Source organism: Anabrus simplex, chromosome 5, assembly GCF_040414725.1.
Source record: "Anabrus simplex isolate iqAnaSimp1 chromosome 5, ASM4041472v1, whole genome shotgun sequence".
Taxonomy (NCBI): domain Eukaryota; kingdom Metazoa; phylum Arthropoda; class Insecta; order Orthoptera; family Tettigoniidae; genus Anabrus; species Anabrus simplex.
In genome coordinates this window covers 129,250,897-129,269,872 of record NC_090269.1, presented here as the reverse complement: position 1 = coordinate 129,269,872, position 18,976 = coordinate 129,250,897, and the positions used below count along the sequence as shown (strand labels likewise).

Sequence of the window (18,976 nt, the reverse complement as noted above, 5' to 3'; positions counted from 1 at the left end):
AATCTGTGACCAAGCGAGGTCGCACGAGAGAAGTGAACCTATGACGCAGTACCAGTCCCTATGTTTGCCACACAACTAAATTAAGACAAACATTTCAAAATACATTAAAATAGGTGGTTTATAACAATAATAATCTCTAATATGTTTGTATCACGTCCGCGAAGGTGGCGGAGGAAATAAACAGGATCCTCCTATATTGGTTCAGTTACTAGCACTTCTCAGAAAGAAAGCCGGTAGCATGCTCTCTACAGACACGATGAGGTGTCACGGCAGTTTCTTCCCGCACTTGCAGCTATGACACATTAGGATTTACCAGCACAGCAGTAGTAGTGGTAGTAGCCGCAGGATTGTTCCAGTGTCCCTGCCATGGCGGGTTCGCGTGTGGTCGGTCGCTCCAACCTTGGACACAGAATACAACCTTTTCCGCTCAGCAACCTACCAGACCGTGAAATACATACAGTGGGCCATGCAGGAACCAGACTTTCTGTGGGGGAGAACTATAAGCCAATGGCATAAGCACGTACCATGACAAGGGACAATACTAATGAATACACTTCCATCAAACTGAACATTCTTGCTCCTAAAATTACAATCGCTAACAATTTCATGTTTTTTTTTTTTTTTTTTGCTATTTGCTTTGCGTCGCAACGGCACAGATAGGTCTTATGGCGACGATGGGATAGGAAAGGCCTTGGAATGGAAAGGAAGCGGCCGTGGCCTTAAGGTACAGCCCCAGCATTTGCCTGGTGTGAAAATGGGAAACCATTTTCAGGGCTGCCGACAGTGGGATTCGAACCCACTATCTCCCGGATGCAAGCTCACCGCTGCGTGCTCCTAACCGCACGGCAACTCGGCCGGTAACAATTTAATTACGATTTGAAAAAGGCAAAGAAAAATTTATTAAAAAGCATCAGATACTGCTTCCACGCAGACAGCATTTTAATTTATTAAACTATATCTCTACTTTTTAACCGTTTTAGTTCCCAGAACATATTTCATATTTATATTACTAGATAACCTACGCAGAAAAGAAAGCAACAAGAAATTGTCAGAGGATACTGTCAGACACGTTAAGGATCCCTTTTCGACACGAAATTATAGCATGTTAAACAGATTGTATCATTATCAATATTTCTGAAACAAACGTGTGAGCTTCAAAATACAGAAACTGAATGTTTTTCTTCCTCAAAATGGACTGCCTTCGCAGTCAAGCCTATTGCTAGGAATCAGGAACGACAGAGAGAAAAAAAAATATGGATTCCGATATCCGCAGTACCGAATATCAGATATCTCCTGTGTTTATTAGGCCAATGCATTTTTGTTTGAAATTTATCTTCGTCCTGAAGGGGTTTTGAACTATGTAGGTACCCTACTGCATAGCCGCCACAATCCAGTATCAATACAGGGAGGAACCTTGTCATATCAATTCCATAGGGTGACATTTATCATATCACGCTGGTGGGGAGGAACTGTTAGGAGGACATAAATTCAATACAGGATGAACTAACAACTCACTCCAAGCCGTGCCAGGTTGTTGACAGAGCACGCCTTACTCCTGAAGACGTATCATTAAGCAAGCCATTGAAAGCTTCGGTCCTAGGTACGTTACTTACGGTGGACTGGCTAGTTCCTACCCAAGCCACCAGCCAGTATCTCGTAAGTAAATCACAAATCAGGTTATGTTTTGACCAGAAAAAATGAAATTACGCAATATCAAAAATAAGAAGAAGCGATGAAGAGATAGAAGAAAGTTATCTGTGAGTCCGAAATATTGTAACCGTGCAGAATTACGAAAGAGCAGGTAGGCTGTTAAATTGTTATGTTACCATGACAGAAAAGTCTTTTCATGCAGAAGCTATTCCATGTTTTCCAAAGGAATTCAGAGTAGAGATTCAAATAACACGATTCTATTTTCAAACTCCAGATTTAGGTTAGACATATTCATCTAGATGTAACCTTGCATGGCAAACTAAGTTACGAGCCCATCTTTACAGTAAGGGCACTAACATACATTCCAGTGTAGAAGGCAAAGTTCAGTGTTTTGATCCCAGGCCACGACGTTCAGCGACTATTCCAAGTATGTTTCTTCCCGTAGTTATTATAGACCTCTTTATTATTTTAACAAGTTCTGGAGCATCATCCTTATAAAAGATAATAACCGTGCAGTTTACACGCGGCACAACAAAAGAAAAATGTAGCTTTTAGGACATGTTCGAAATACATACAAGCACATGGAGCCAGCGACCAAAATCGTTCCTTGTACCTAAAATAAACTAACAATCTTCTTCTGTGAATCTGTCTTAAGACAGGTATGAACTGGACATCTTCCATGATTCTCTGTCTTGAGCATCTTGTTTCAGTTGTCCATAGATTCTCCATTGTGTGACATCTGTTAAAATTCCAAATCTTCTTCTTCCTCTATCTATTTTTCCCTCCATCACCCTCTGTTCAATGAAGACAGTTTCTACGTAATATGGTGACCGAACCAGAATATTTTCCTCTTCCTTATCGTTCTCATGAGGTCCCTCTTCTCTCCTACCTTTCTTAGCACTTCATAATTTCTCACTTTATCTGTCCACTTCACTTTTCCATTCTTCTCCACAACCATATTTCAAAACTTTCCAAATACAGTACTTCCTTTCTTAATGTCCATGTTTCAGCTCCATATGACACTTCACTCCACACAAAATACTTTGCGACCTATTTCTTAAATCAATAGGGATTGCCTTAGATATAAAAAGCCCTCTTGCCTTTCCGAAAGCTTCTTTTCCCATAGATATTCTGCTTCTTAATTCTTCTGTACAGCTTCCGTTCCATGTTAACAAACTTCCCAAATAACTGAATGATTTTACTTGTTCCAATTAAATTAATAATAAAACCCAGTAATGTGTAAGCCAGAAACCTGAATAATGTCGCCAATTTATCTGCTAGGCGACAGCAGATCGATTAGTGATGGGATAATGGAATACTTTTAATAATCGAATAACCTCCATCCGATTATTTAGATAATCGAATAAAATTATCGAATGAGTTTCAAATATCATTTAGTTGTATTACATAGAATATTCGGATGCGTCATGGGTCAATTTATCGATGTAAGTGCGTCGGATGGATAATCGGTTGAAATAAGCGAATAGATGAACTCTTATGGAAAATAGATATACGCCTTTTCCCAAACGTATCTCCAAATGTTGAAATTAAATGAGTGAATCAAATGTCTCAAGAATATTACTTTTCATTTGATTACTTCGAAAGCACTCACTATTCAATTGCCTCCTTCATTAGAATGCAGTTCCGAATGAATAATCGAAAAATAATCGAATGAAAAAACTCACTATTCGATTGCCTCACTGATTCGAATTGAGTTTCGAATGAATAATCGAAAAAATAATCGGATGGAAAAAATATTCACTCTTCGATTGCCTTATCCATTCGAATGAATAATCGAAAATAATGGAATGGGAAATAAAGTGCAGTAATCGAATAAGCGATTATTTTGTATTCGATTATCCCATCACTAAGATCGAATGCTTTTCCAAGCATGTGCGATTTCCAAAGTGGAAAGTCATAAGGCAGAGTGTCGGACTCCGCATACAATTGTACTACTGGTGATAGTCGGACGAACCGTGACGTTTGCTAGCTTTTCCACCCCTTAGCAATTTTAGTTGTACGCGCCGGCCGGATTGGCGCTGTCAATCCCAATTTAGGTGGATAATTTGGAAGTTTCTAATTCCTAAGTGTCTACAGTTAGTTCCGCTTATCGCCGGTTCGATTTCTGGCTCCAGCATCGAGAAATTATGACTTAAAACCTCGATGGTAGATCTAGGAACGGAAACGGTGCTAACATTCGCGGAATCCTCTCCTATCATCATCTAGAGTAGCTGCCTCTATGGATCAGTGGTAGAGTATCGGCCTCCGGATCCCAATGCAGCAGTTCAAACCCGGCAGAAGTGGTCGTATTTTTGAAGGGCAGAAAAAAGTCCATTCGACACTCCCTGTTGTACGATGTCGGCAATGTAAAAGATCTCTGGTGACTCATTTGGTGTTTACCCGACAAAATTAATTAAATCTCAGTCATAGACGCCCAAGAGAGTTTCGGTTTACTCGGTCTGCCATCTAGTATGCCTAGAATAAAACAGGACGTCGAAATTGACGAGCAGACAGCCAGATGGCGTCAAATTGAAATGTCTGCACACGGTAGCTGAGGCCATATTATTATTATTATTATTATTATTATTATTATTATTATTATTATTATTATTTCTTTCTTAATCGGTTTACCCTCCAGGGTTGGTTTTTCCCTCGGAATTAGCGAGGGATCCCACCTCTACCGCCTCAAGGACAGTGTCCTGAGCTTCAGGCTCTGTGTCATGGAATACAACTGGGAAGAATGACCAGTACCTCGTCCAGGCGGCCTCACCTGCTATGTCGAACAGGGGCCTTGTGGGGTGATGAGAAGATTGGAAAGGATAGACATGGAAGAGGGAAGGAAGCGGCCGTGGCCTTCAGTTAGGTACCATCGCGGCATTTGCCTGCAGGAGAAGTGGGAAACCACGGAAAACCACTTCCAGGATGGCTGAGGTGGGAATCGAACACACCTCTACTTAGTTGACCTCCCAAGGCTGAGTGGACCGCGTTCCAACCCTCGTACCAACTTTTCAAATTTCGTGGGAGAGCCGGGAATCGAACCCGGGCCTCCGGGGGTTGCAGCTAATGACGCTAATCATTACACCACAGTGGCGGACCTCCCTCGACCTCACAAACTTAATATTGCCGGGGTAGGAAAAGAATAAGAGTTGACCACGGGAGGTCAGACAGATAATCTGAGAGCGAGGAGCCTGGTACAAGTAGGGCTAATTATAGGCAATGCCACACTCTGTTAGGGTAACCATGGTTGCCAACCCCTAGTCCTCCTTTTAGTCAACTCTTACGACAGGCAAGAGATAGCGTGTATGTATTCTACTACCTCAACCCACAGAAGGATTCCTCTATTGACTCTTCATTCCTAGCCGCTTGAGGTTTGCGTGATACAGCATTTGCTACACTACAGTACACCTTAAATCAATGTAACCTTAATTTATTTCTTCCGTGGTAGAAATATCTATACAAAACAAGTTACTGCAGAACGCAGAGTAAACAAGCCAATTTGCGTGCTCTCATAAATAACGGATGTTTGCTAGAAACGTTCAGGTATGTACCAAGGAGCGAAGTCTACTTTACCGTTACAAAAGGCAGCTCTCCAACCTTCGTTGTGTAAAAGTGAATGCTGTATAAAATTCCCTTTCCCAGCAGATGATTATAGCCTAAGTAACGAACTGGTTTCCCCAAGAAAATATCATTGCAATTGACTTATAATATCTTGCGAAGCGTGGATAATAGGTAGCAATTTAAGTAGTAAAGATCAAGGAAATCATGCTGACATGCATTTAGTACGCGTTTGAGTACTGCCAAGTACAAGCACCCTTAACGGCAGCACGTCCTAACATCCTCGCCTCGTCTCTTATTAATTTGTATTGCCTGACCTTTTAGGAAACCAGACAGCAGCCCACAAATGTCAACATGAATGTCAAAAATTATTGTTTTAATCAAGCCCAGATATGCTTCTAACACATTAAAAAGAACAAGGACGAACTAGCAATTCGCATACAAAGCTAGGCAAAATGTGATGCTCATTTAAAACATTCTTTTTATTCAGGAGAAAAAAAAAATGTATGGCTTTTAGTGTCGGGATATCCCAGGACGGGTTCGGCTCGCCAGGTGCAGGTATTTCTATTTGACTCCCGTAGGCAACCTGCGCGTCGTGATGAGGATGAAACTATGATGAAGACAACACATACACCCAGCCCCCGTGCCATTGGAATTAACCAATTAAGGTTAAAATCCCCGTCCCGGCCGGGAATCGAACTCGGGACCCTCTGAACCGAAGGCCAGTGCGCTGACCGCTCAGCCAACGAGTCGGACATTCAGGAGATGAGTTGAATTATTTATAAGGAAGTAGAGTATATTTACGTGACACAGTCGCCGAGTCTTGCATGTATTGTAACTCGCAAAGTAGTTTGGGAAAGGGATACGTCTTGATATGATTTTAGCTTCATTGGGCAGTTCCAATACTGTTCCTTATGCAATAATAGCTCCAGAATACGAAGGAACACGGAGGAATGGAAGGTAAAGGTTTCCGATATTCATAACAGAGTCCTGCAAACACTTGTTTAGACTCAGTTCGGGTTCGACCGGTCAGCGAACACAATGCGACGGCTGTACCTAGGAGAATATTTTATAGCGAGCCGCGTGGCTAGCTGAGAGCATCCAAAAGCACCTCTTCAATATCGTGTAACTAACATGGACAAATATGTGCAGAAATTATTATTTTCCTCTTACTTACAAATAAGTTGACTATTTCATCGAATGAAATGCATTCCAAAGACCATCGTTGCAGTTTTATGCACTTCTTTCCTTCTGGCATAAAATGTTCTTCGTGTGTGGTTTGTCCGACTGTCAGGCCATCAGCCCAAAGACTGCATGGATAATAATAATAATAATAATAATGGTTTTATGTCCCACTAACTACTTCTGCGGTTGTCGGAGACGTCAAGGTGCCGGATGTTTTTCCCGCAGGAATTCCTGAACGTGCCAGTGAATCTATCAACGCGAGGTTGACGTATTTGAACACCTGAAAACACCACCGTACTGAGCCGGGATCGAACCAGTCAACTTAAGCTCAGAAGGTCAGCGTACTACCGCCTGAGCTACCCAGTCCGTCTGTTGGATCCTGAATGAGCGCCACAAAAGGTTATACGGTTATAAGGAAACTGCAAAAACTTCTGGTGTCGTCAAAACGAGGCATACTAGGAGAGATGAACGAGTTTGCCATTGCTTTCCTGGCTGGGCCAGAAAGTGTTACAACAGCACGTCTTTTCATAACACTCAGGCGCACTAGCCGTCCTCTGAATGTTGTTACTCAGGACCACCCATTCTTCAACAGTTTCCATACCGTCACAGCCATGAATGGAACTCCGACTTCGGTGGAAGCTACATTTTCACTCTGGCTTTTGCCAAGAGGCAGATGAAAACGTACTGCATCCATCAGGAAATAGCAACAGGTGGCTCTTACGTGGTACTGGGTCCTAAGCGACCAGATAGTGTCCACAGGAATTTTACAATCCTAACTCTAAGATTGGTGTTATAACCTGGGGATATCCATCCTTGTTCTAAATAATTTAAATAATGTACTTCTTGTATTCTCACTGCGTAAAAAGTTATATTAATTAATGGCTAATGTATAATAATTGAAACTAGGATGTCCAGACTAACTCTCTTCTGGAGTATTATACTCTTTTGGAGGTTCAAATACTCTCATACATTTCAGCCCCCACATAAGACCTCATTCATACTCATTGTGTTAAATTCCTAATAGAAATGTCACTTAAGTATTGTTGTTGTTTGAGTCATCAGTCCATAGGCTGATTTGATGCAGCTCTCCATGCCATCGTATCTATCCTGTGCCAACCTTTTCATTTCTACATAACTGCAGCATCCTACATCTGCCCTAATCTGCTTGTCATATTCATACCTTGGTCTACCCCTACCGTTCTTACACCCTACACTTCCCACATAAACCAACTGCACAAGTCTTGGGTGTCTTAATATGTGTCCTATCATTCTATCACCTCTTCTCGTCAAATTTAGCCACAACGATCTCCTTTCACCAATTCGATTCAGTATATCTTCATTCGTGATTCGATCTATGCATCTCACTTTCAGAATTCTTCTGTAACACCACATTTCAAAGGCTTCTATTCCCTTTCTTTCTGAGCGAGTTATCGTCCATGTTTCACTTCCATACAATGCCACGCTCCAAACGAAAGTGTTCAAACACATTTCTAATTCCTATATCAATGGTCGAAGTAAACCGTGAGCAATTTTGTTTTCTTAAGAAAGACCTTCCTTGCTTGTGCTAGTCTGCATTTTATGTACTCCTTACTCCTACCGTCGTTAGTTATTTTTAATACCCAAGTAACAATATTCATCCACTTTCTTTAGACTTCATTTCCTAATTTAATATTTCCCGTATCACCTGACTTCGTACGACTGCACTCCATTACTTTTGTTTTGGACTTATTTATTTTCATCTTGTACTCCTCACCTAAGACTCCGTCCATACCATTCAGCAATCTCTTCAGATCTTCTGCAGTCTCAGATAAAATGACATCATCATCAGCAAATCTCAGGGTTTTGATTTCCTCTCCTTGAACTGTAATTTCCTTTAGTGCCTGTTCTATATAAACATTGAATAGGACGGGGCTATAAAGGTAGCAATTTTTATTTCGTTTCGGTAATCTTACAAAATGTTATACATGCATAATATATTACGCTCTTTTGCGAGAAAAAATATGGTCATCTTATGAAATCGAATTATTCACTCATAGTAAGAATTAAAACGGAAAACATCACCCCGTATTACTACACTGTTGTTTGAACGATTCCAAGATAAACGAATTACTGAAGGAACAAATTTGACACGAACAGAAAGGGCAGTATATAACAGGATTCAGCCGGATCTTTCATCTTTTACTCTGCTGTAGTATACAACACCGCTTTGTGGAAGCGTTTGGTGGTTTGCCGATACAACCGGGCGCCGGACAGCTTCATGTAACCTGGTCTCTGAGAGACGCGCTAATGAAATTAAAACTGCGGTATTAATCACCCCCACTGCTTTCCTCATCAAACTACAGTCGAAAATCGATATCTCGAACCTCCATCACTCGAATTTTCAGTATCTCGAAGTAACTTAAATTTGCCGGCCATTTGTCCTAATCTTCACGCGTATTTATTTCTCTATTACTCGAAAATCGGTTACACGAATTTCTCGAAGCAAACATTTCCTCCCTTGATGCAAAAGAATACTCTGTAACTCGAATTTTGTGCAATATTAACTGTACAATACGGCATTTATGGTTTGTGAGGAATAGTTAACAAGTAAAGAAAGGTTTACAGTGATTCTGGGAGCTAATATGACGGGAACCGAAAAACTAAAACTTCTAATGACCGAAAAATAGGCGAAGCCTCGCTGTTTCTCGGTTGTGAATTAATTACTGGTCACGTACGAAAGCAACCCCGGAGTGAAAGGAGGAAATGTTAACAGTAACAAACAGAAGAGACTAAAACGGATTTTTTCCAAAGGTGTTAAACTAGGTATGTTTCTTGTTTCACAACTGTATTTGATCTATACTGGCTTCTAAAACGTTATTACAATAAGGGTTATAATTTAAGTGATGTAAAATAGTGTTTTTTTATATTTTAAATACTTTTAAAATGATGTATTCAGGATAAGCCTGTAAATACATACGATTCAATTGTGTGCTATACATGCAATAGCATCACAGCACGGGAAATTCGTTTTCGTTTATATCTCCGCCATCCTCATACTGTGGAAACCAAAGATTACGCTGAGACATATCGATACATGGTAGCTTACAGTGTACTGTAAAAACTGCACTTCATCAGAGATGGATCTCGACTTTCTAACAATATAACCTACATAACACTGGTCTGATTACACTTCAAGAAGATGTTCCGATCAGAACTTAAAAAAAGAAAACAGTCGAGAGAAATCCCACGTGGAAATGTTTTGCACTAGATTCTTATTTATTTAGCAAGCCCGGCCAAGCAAGATACACAAGTTAGCTGCTCGCTACCTTTAATCGTATTCGTGAGAGGCGCTCTCAGGAAAGAAGTAGCGGGCTGAGCTTAAGAGAAACCCGTCGTGCTCGACCGACTTTACCGGAGTGGAGTGAGTGGTTGTTGCTTGGATTGCTGGCTGGATAAACCTGACCGCAAAGACCGGACCAGGGGTGACCACATAAACCTACAGCAGTATTCGAGTTCAGAATGACTAACAAACTAATGTAGAATGTTGCTGAAGCTTAGCCGAACTGTTTCTATGGCAAACATACTCAAAACGTCCTGGATTACTCTCATGATCAACACTGACCGTTTTTGTTCACACAAACATAAACTTAAATTATTTCCACGTATGAGAGAGGCGTTTGTACATGAGAGTTGGAAGATGTGCAACTTTGACTGTTATCATCTATTTAACGCACTTTAGCAGCTATAGATTTTAATAAACTTTATATAGGAATTTCGCTTCACAAAAAAGACTTTGAAGTGCCGTTCGCTTGTAAGAAAAGCTTTGAAAACCAATATATTACAAAAGTATAAACTACTCATGTTTATTAAGAACACCGTACATATTCATAATACCTACTTGCACAAAAGGAGATCTTTCATAATCTGTGAAGTATTAAAAGTACAATATGGTATCAATAATAGTTTATTCGGAAATAGATCATTCAGCGTACCTCATATACTTTTTCTTAAATTCCAGTGTCAGAGGAAAAGTGATGGTAAGTAATAACAACAAAAAAACAGGTGCCATACATACTCTACGGCATATTCACCGGTTTGGAACTACCAACATAAGCATTCACTGTCGTTAAGAGAAAAAAATATTCTGCCTATTTACGTTTTCTCATCTACGAACTTCCTTTCTTATCACAACTAAATGATGAAGTGCTTATAAAACAGGGTAATATGCAATTTAAGAGGTAGGCCGACTGGAATTCTTACAAAGAAAAGTAAGTTTCTGCAATGTAACTTCTTATTCTCATCTAATAAAGGCTTACCCCTCAGGAATTTCGAATCTGATGCTTGTAGTGTATCCAGTTTTCAACCTTTTTTGTTATTGGCCAGAAATAGCTTCCATTGCTATATCTCTGTTCGAAAGCAGATCCGTATTCCTTTTTTCTTTTATACAGTCTCTCCCCCTCCTGTCTATTTCTATATGAATTATTGAATTCGTCATTAGATTATTTATTAAGGCGAAACTCCGGAGACAAAACTATATTTTTACCTAATGCATAGATTTTCACGAAACTTTGTGGGAATGTCACCTACGTAAAAGTGGAGATACCACGAACATTTTTTTAATGTACAATTAATAATTTTTTCCAAAATAATGTTTTTTGAAATTTTTAATTCCATTTTTCATTAAATTTAATTAACATGTTAATGTAAATTCGTAATTAGGCAGATAATACTTCTTCTAAAACACTACGTATCGATTTTTCTGTACAAAATTTATACAAGGAGATATATCGTACTAAAGTTTGTGTAATTTTTACGTTCTAAAATTTTGGACTTAAAAATCCGTACCACTTCAAAAATACTGCAATCAAAAATTCCATAGGCCCTACGCAAGTTCCTAAATATAGCTGTGATACATATACCATACAAATTTTGTTACATTTGGCAGAATATTATGGAAAAAATGGGATTTAAATATAAAATTACAACTGGCAAACAAAATATCATTACAGTGATAAATTGTTTGAATTCAGCGGAATAACTTCGTGACAAGAAAAAAGAAAAATACTTTCAATTTCAGTGATTTAAAACATTTCAGCAAAATGACTAGCCTAATATATCAATTTTTATCTCCGGAGTGTCGCCTTAAGTACAGTAAGCTCTCCATCACCGGAGATCTTTGGTTCTGATTATAGATTTCTTTCCTTCGATGTTACACGAGCTTAACAGCGTTTAACAACCATCAGTCTACAGACCCGCCAGTGTACTGGAATTTAGAACCGATATGGGATTTTGAAAATAGCAGTAAACCTGCTGACATGGATATCTTGCACAGCAAGTAGTACAGATTCGATGCAACATTTCTACAGACAGGATGCGAACGCCAAAGGAAGTATGGTAAGCAGTACCTGGTGTCCCCAAGCTCATGCTATAAACGAGTATATGGCTTGTGTCAGGCTTCATTGTCATATGATGTAATCCGTCTAAAAGCGCTTGGTATAATAAAACAGGAGACCTTCACAACTCCTGTCAGACTGACAACAGAGGTAACGATAAAAGGAAATTCGATCAATGGCAACCTACGTTCTTTCCTCGGCATATGGCTGATAAAGCAGAGCCAAATATTTGCTGAGCCACCACATTCCTTGATGACTCACTAATATAGCTCAACTTAAACGCACTGGAAACTTTTAACAAATCAAGAGGAAGTCTGTAAGTTCTAAGAATCAGAGTTTACATTATAACATCGTTATTATAATTAATAAATAATATATTCGCCTCCCATACAAGAATTACGTCAACGAAAATAACATCAATCACTTACTGTTACGGTAAACAAGATCACTCGATAAAAAACGTTTTGTCTGCGCAAATCAAATTTAATCTCCTGAATCAATTTTTATATCGGAATACATTAGCCTATACAGAATTCTACAGTAGTTTCGGCTCATTTTTTTCTGCTGGTCTGTTTGTTTGTTTATCTAAACACAACACGTAATTAAGAAACGTAACTTTGATTCGTATGCAGTGGTCTGGCAATATTACGGGAACCAAAACAGGAAATGAAAAGTTACTTCGTCAATATTGGTTGCATCTAACACGTCAATAGTAATATCACAAAGGTTGTATCGACCTCTTACATAGGATGGATGAGCGATTATATCCGTTCACATAGTATTGGCGTCAGGAAGAGCATTCGACCGCATAACTGGCCAAATCATCACACGTTCCGACCACAAGAAATTGGGAATAAGGCCAAGAAGCAGAAGAGAAGGAAGAAGAAGAAGAATATGAAGAAGCTTGTTCGTTTGTAACATTATGAGAAAACCTTTAAAAAGAATATCTCGAAAATCGGTAGTTTTAGGGGTTTTAAGTTCACTGACAACCAGGTTGCCTCTCTTTTCTTTCAGTAAATCTGTCCTTAGAGAGGTATCAACTGGATGTCCTCCATTTCTCTCTGTCCTGAGCATCTTCCTTCATTTGCTTCACATCTGTCAGCATTCCAAACTTTCTTCTTCCTCTCCCTCTTTTTCCTTCGACTTTCCCCTCCATGGTTCTCTGTAGTAGACAATTTCTACGTAATATATGACCAATCCAAGATGTTTTCCTCTTCTGTACCATAATTATCATCATGAAGTTCCCCTCCTCTCCTTCCCTGCTCAGCACCTCCTCATTTCTTTCCCTATCGGTTCATTTCACTTTCTCCATTCTTTTCCATAACCACATTTCAAAACTTCCGAAATATTTTTGTTCTTTCTGTCTGTCTGTCCACGTTTCAGAACCATAAGACACCACACTCCAAACAAACATTTCTGCAAACCTCTTCTAAAATTTAATTGGTATGCTTCTAGCTGTCGGCAAACCTTTCACTCTCCCGAAAGCCGTGGATATTCTGCGTCTCACTTCCTCTGTACAACATCCCAAATACTGGAATGACTGAACCTGCTCTAATACTATTCCATCTATTGATATATTAATTGTGTCGTCTTCTCTTCCTATTTTCATAACTTTGGTCTTGCTAATATTCAGTTTCATTCCAAATTCTTTACAAATTCTTCGTTTATATAAGCTGTACACGGCATAACAAATATTCAGGGGACCGAAATAGGAGAAGTCAAGTTTCTCCGTTAAAACTGGTTGTATCTGTAACACTTCCGTAAGACTGATATCGCTCGCGCAGGAGCAAACTACACTGGAATGACTAAACTTGTGTACACCTGTACGATAACGACATCTGTCGGAAGATCCGTGTATTAAGAGTTACTCCGCCAGTCTCTACGCTTAGTAGCGTACCATATTCCAAGCAAAGCACAAGTACAACAGTGATGTAAACAAGGCTGAAGACAGCATTCTTAATTTCCTTCACTAGTACTGTTGGAAAAACACGGAACGGAGTGCCAAGCTCTGCGTCTCGAGACGCGAGGGTTCGAAACCTAGAGTCGGCTGTCCAGAGAATATTCTTCTGTAGTTTCCCATTTTTAGTTCCACGCAAATGGCAGGGCAGTTTGAATTAATAGGAAACTGCCGATTCTTTCTCCCAATTTCATTAATCATCATTCACCTTCATCAGATCTTCAACAGAGTTTGACGTCAGGAAGGGCATCCGCCGTAAAATCCTGCCATATACATTCATCTCACCTCATTCCCAACCCCATATAAAGGAACGGGACTTATATAAACATTACTGCATAATTTTTTAAAAATTTTAATGGAATTACAAACAGGTTTGGCCTGGAAGACTATTGAAGTGGAATTCAATATAATCAATTACGTTAATTACATATTACGGATGCACCCAATACTTTCTTCTCTTTTCTTGGTTCTTTAAACACCAATACCTAGCAGCAATAACATCTTTGCTTGAAGAACTCATTTTTAGGGCCCGGATGTTTATAACATGTCATATTATATTTCCTTATATCATTTCCATGGAAAACACAAGTTAAGGATGATTTTATCTACGGGGACTAAAATTATGCAAATTTCACAGGTCATATAAAGTCAAATTTTGGCTCTTCTAAAGTTTTTTTTGTCATTTTCCGGTATTTTTTCATATTATGGTCATATTTCTACGTGAAGTGTCATGTTTTTGTCATATTTTAATCTTTTTATTCCATTTTCACATATCTTTCAGTCGTCTCAAAGACGGATTTTTCACATCTCCTAATTGTTGTCTGTAACCTCTTACTATTATTTCTCTTAGAAATTTATGTGAATTAGGAGGGTAAACTGTATAGAAAGAGACAGATGCGTATGAAGCGACAGAAAGATGAGCCCCAATTGAACTCTAATGGTTTGACCTATTTCAAATATGTCGCAATAATATCCTGCGATGTTGAGCGGTCTTTTTTCTATTACAAGTCAATGTTGCGTGAAAAACAGAGGATCGTTCCTATTTGAAAACTTCAAAATATATGTAATTTGCTACTGTAATTCTTTCTGATTGGCCATAAAAATGTGACATTTATGTCATTCTGTGCAGAGTCGAGAGATACCTCTGGAATAAGTAATTAAATAAACTGAAAATATTATTATTTACCGATACGGCCACCAGTGGACCATGTTTACACAATCTTCCCTCTGTCACGCAGACTGATACCATTCTCTTTACACTCTCGCCAAAGATTCTTGAGTCTTTGACTTCTTGCTCGCTCTTCCACCGAGATGTTCCATGGCTTCGCATGTTGCTCTTCAGACGCATCCCTCATTCCCGCAACCTTCTTCCTAAATGATGTCCTTTCTTTTATATCCTTTCCATGTACTTCCTTGTGAAAGTTCAAGTATAATCTACAAAATGCAATTTCCGATCTTTTATATTTCATGCGCTTTTTATGGAATTAAAAACGTACAGATTACAGTAAAGCCACGCTTTGGCCTGGAAGACTATTGGAGTGGAAAATATAATATTAATACTATTATTTATCATTATTGAATGTTCTAGATATTAAAAGTATATTTTCAATATAATATTAATTTGAACAGTGGCAAGATTTTGAAGATTTCGAAAAAGTGACCATAAAACTAAAAAGTCATATTTATTGTCATATTTTAATACATTTCTGGTCAAAAATGCTTGCATATTTTTAACATTTTAGGTGATAAACATCCGGGACCTACTCATTACTGAAACTGACCGGAAAGTTTCTATTATAGCAGATGCCGTATCGCTTTGGTGCGCAGCTATCTTAAGATAATTTTCGCTTACCGCTTACAACTTAAGCGCATCGTATTCGCGGGCAGACGGCTTAACAATCATGCAAAATACAATTTCCGATCTTTTATATTTCATACGGATTTACTGTATGATAAACAATAATAGGAGATAATTAACTTCTATAAAATACTTGTACATAAAATAAGTTGTAGCAAATGCAAGTTTCAATATTCTGCCTCAATAAATGTTTTTACCGTATGAGCTGCGATACCGGAGATATGACGAAACTTACTTATTGCCAAATGCATCAACAGAGAGTATCGATGGTATCGAAATATCAATTATCCGTCAGCGACTGTAACTAGTAGTTATATACAATAAATCCCATCAAAATATACGTAGGCTACTTAACAGATATTGCCGTGCGTTCAAATGAAATATCCGCGAGGCTAATAATCTAACTTACTTGAAAATATAAGTCTCGTTCTTTCTCCAAGTTCTCATCCTTTCCATGTACTTTCTTGTTAAAGTTCTAGGAAGTATAATCTACAAAATACAATTTCCGATCTTTTATATTTCATGCGCTTTTTATGGAATTAAAAACTTACAGATTACAGTAAAGCCGCGGTGACAGATTTGCCCTGGAAGACTATTGCAGTGGAATTTAATTTAATTAATTACGTTTGTTACATAATACGGATGCACCCAATTTTACTATAATGTAGCGATTATAATTAGAAACGGTGTCATGACAGAGATGCGTTCCGTCAGTTTAAAAAATCTTCGAAAACTTATTTAGCCCAGGTCACTAAATTTCAAGATTGGCTATGAAGGTGAAAAAATAAGAGGTACACACCAGAAAACGTTTATTAACATTCAAGAAGAAGGTTTGTATATATTTGTTTAATCTCCTAACTTTGACAGAAAAGATACGTAACGAACTTGTGTTATCGTGAATTTTATAATATAGCATATAAGCTACTGACAAATGTTCACAAAATTAGATATACGAATAACTGAATACTATACCGAATTTGTCTGTTTAGTATCAAACATTAATAGTAAAACATTTGAGAAACGACCCTTTTATTGCGGATCTAATTTAAGAATTACGATTTTGAAAAGATACTGGGTACACAAAAAAGAAATAGCAGGGAAAAACGACAAAGAACTATAAATGTATTTTGCGAGGAAATCAGTGTAGGGTTTAATCAAATTCGATTACAAAAACCCTTTATTTGAGTAGAAATTTAACTACAAACAGGGAGCGTTTTAACTCTCCGAAATACCAGTTCTATATCGTAGCCTTACATTCTCCTATCAATTTAGTGGATTTTAAAAAATCAGACACGAATTCTGTTCGAAATAGAAGAAATACGCCTGCTGAACGACGGAACATTACTGTACACTTGAAATTGCGGATACGGATAAACATAAAAACTATTTCTCAACTTTACGAGTCTGTACATTATTTTCTAAACGCTGAATAGTAAGAATTTTGGTATAATCTTAGCTCCATCGTACTATCGCACTAGTTTTACATATTAAAAATGACTTCAACAGAAGACAGAAGCACGTCCGATTACTGCGGGATCTTTCGGAATTCGTAGCCATTTCCAATTTAATTGTTCGAAATCTCTATGTACACTTCTTAGAAAAATAGAAAAAAAAACCAATTTCTCAAGTTCCTTTCTAGTTATAGCCAGTAACTTTCAGAGGAAGAAAGAAACTGAACCATCGTATATACAGTTATCTTGGTTCTAGGTCCTACTTATAGTAAGACAAACAGTAAGTAGAAAGATGACAAGTAAATGTAATTATGCAAAATGTTTAGAATATAAATTCCTTCCCCCACTAAGTACGTAAACCGTAGGTACGAAGTCGCTCCACACGCGGAACGTGTAGATATTGACTTTGTATCTATAAATCGCTCGCATAACAAACCTTAGAACCTTCATCTAAACAATAAATGAGGGAAAGTGTATATGCATTATATAGCATCAAATTCTGGGAACTTACACGAAATGCTTTCCCTTCAACGCCGCTACTTCCTGGTCAGCAACGCCCGCGCGCAGCGAGAAGGCGATAACTTTTACAACTCGAAAAAGTGTAGGTTAGAGTAAAATCGTGACAAAACAGTGTAAAATTCACTCGGAACAAATTATCAATTACAGTAGTTAAGAAAAAGGGTAGTCATAATCACGAGAATATCTTCTGTGAGTCATGAGCAAGAAATGTCAACTGGGAACATTTTTTATGGATTTCACATAAATGTAAACATGAAAAAGAAAGTGAATTAAATGTTAATGAAAGTTTTAAAACTTACACAACTGAAGTCGGACTGGATAGATGAAGATTCTTGGTTATCCACATAGCGTTTATTACCACACCACACTTCATCACTATGAACGGTAATTCTTAACATAAATTCAGATTGGAAAACACCACAGAATCACTGCTTCACTCTTGTATATCCAACGAAGTATTATAAATGAACTCAATTTCTTTATCACAACGCATGGCTGAGAACTACAACAGCAAACAACACGTTCATTATTGTATGTGCGTAACAGCTCAGAGTATATGCATTAATAACACTCTTCATGTAATAAAGTGCGACAGGAAAACAACACAGAATAGCACTTCCACTGGTATAAATCCAAACACAGAATTTGGGAAGCGACAGCGTCACACACAATGACGACGACTGCTGCTCTCAACACCGGATGGGGCCTCAGAGCGTGGCTTCGTCTCAACAGCTCGCTGGCCTCGAAGGGACTGAGCTCTGAGCAGGTAGAAGGAAAAGTGCTTCACTAATACAGAGGGGGGGACGCGAGCAGTGTTGCCAATTGAACACAACAGTTCGTTCCACCTCACATGGGGTCAAATCATCTATTTTTATATATATACAAAGTTATACTTTTACACTCTATTTCTGTTAACGTTCAGCTCAATCACGTGTGAAACTGGTGTGAAGCACAGTTAAATGTCCAATGCTGCAACGTACTTCTCCCCACCACTTCACTTCAGAGGCTCGCCAGAGCTGGAAAGTGCACTGTGACCACAAGCGTCGAGATGAATCTGAAACTGCTTCCACTTCCCTATCTCTCCTTTCATCTTCATTAGGTGAACTCTCGTTCTCTTCTCAGTACCAAGACATTTACTCTCTTAAAGTTCGCGGTAACTCCAATAACAATATTAACAACGATTTTTTACTCGGAGGAAAAATATATCAAGACCGTGATGAACAGTAAACGATTCTACCACAAAAGGAGAAAGTTGACGATTTACAAATTTTAATACTCTTTACTGTTTTGTACCCATCATCTTCTTTTTGTCCGCGTAACGGTTAGTGTTATAAGCTGTCATCCTCGGGGGCTCGGGTTCGATTCCCGGTACTGCCAGAAATTTAAGAATGGCAGGAGGGCTGGTATGTGATTGAAATGGTACATGTAA

The 18,976-nt window shown here is 38.5% G+C and overlaps 1 protein-coding gene across 9 annotated transcripts in view; it reads right to left on the bottom strand.

Annotated features, from left to right (window-relative positions):
* The window catches only part of LOC136873840 (semaphorin-1A), a 923,904-nt gene extending 905,620 nt beyond the window's left edge, over nucleotides 1-18,284 (bottom strand). For all 9 annotated transcript variants that reach the window (XR_010860177.2, XR_010860178.2, XM_067147109.2 and 6 more), the window contains exon 1: nucleotides 17,847-18,284. The gene's annotated coding sequence lies outside the window, so the exon portion shown is untranslated. The remainder of the gene's footprint in view (nucleotides 1-17,846) is intronic.
* Nucleotides 18,285-18,976: the final 692 nt, after the last annotated feature.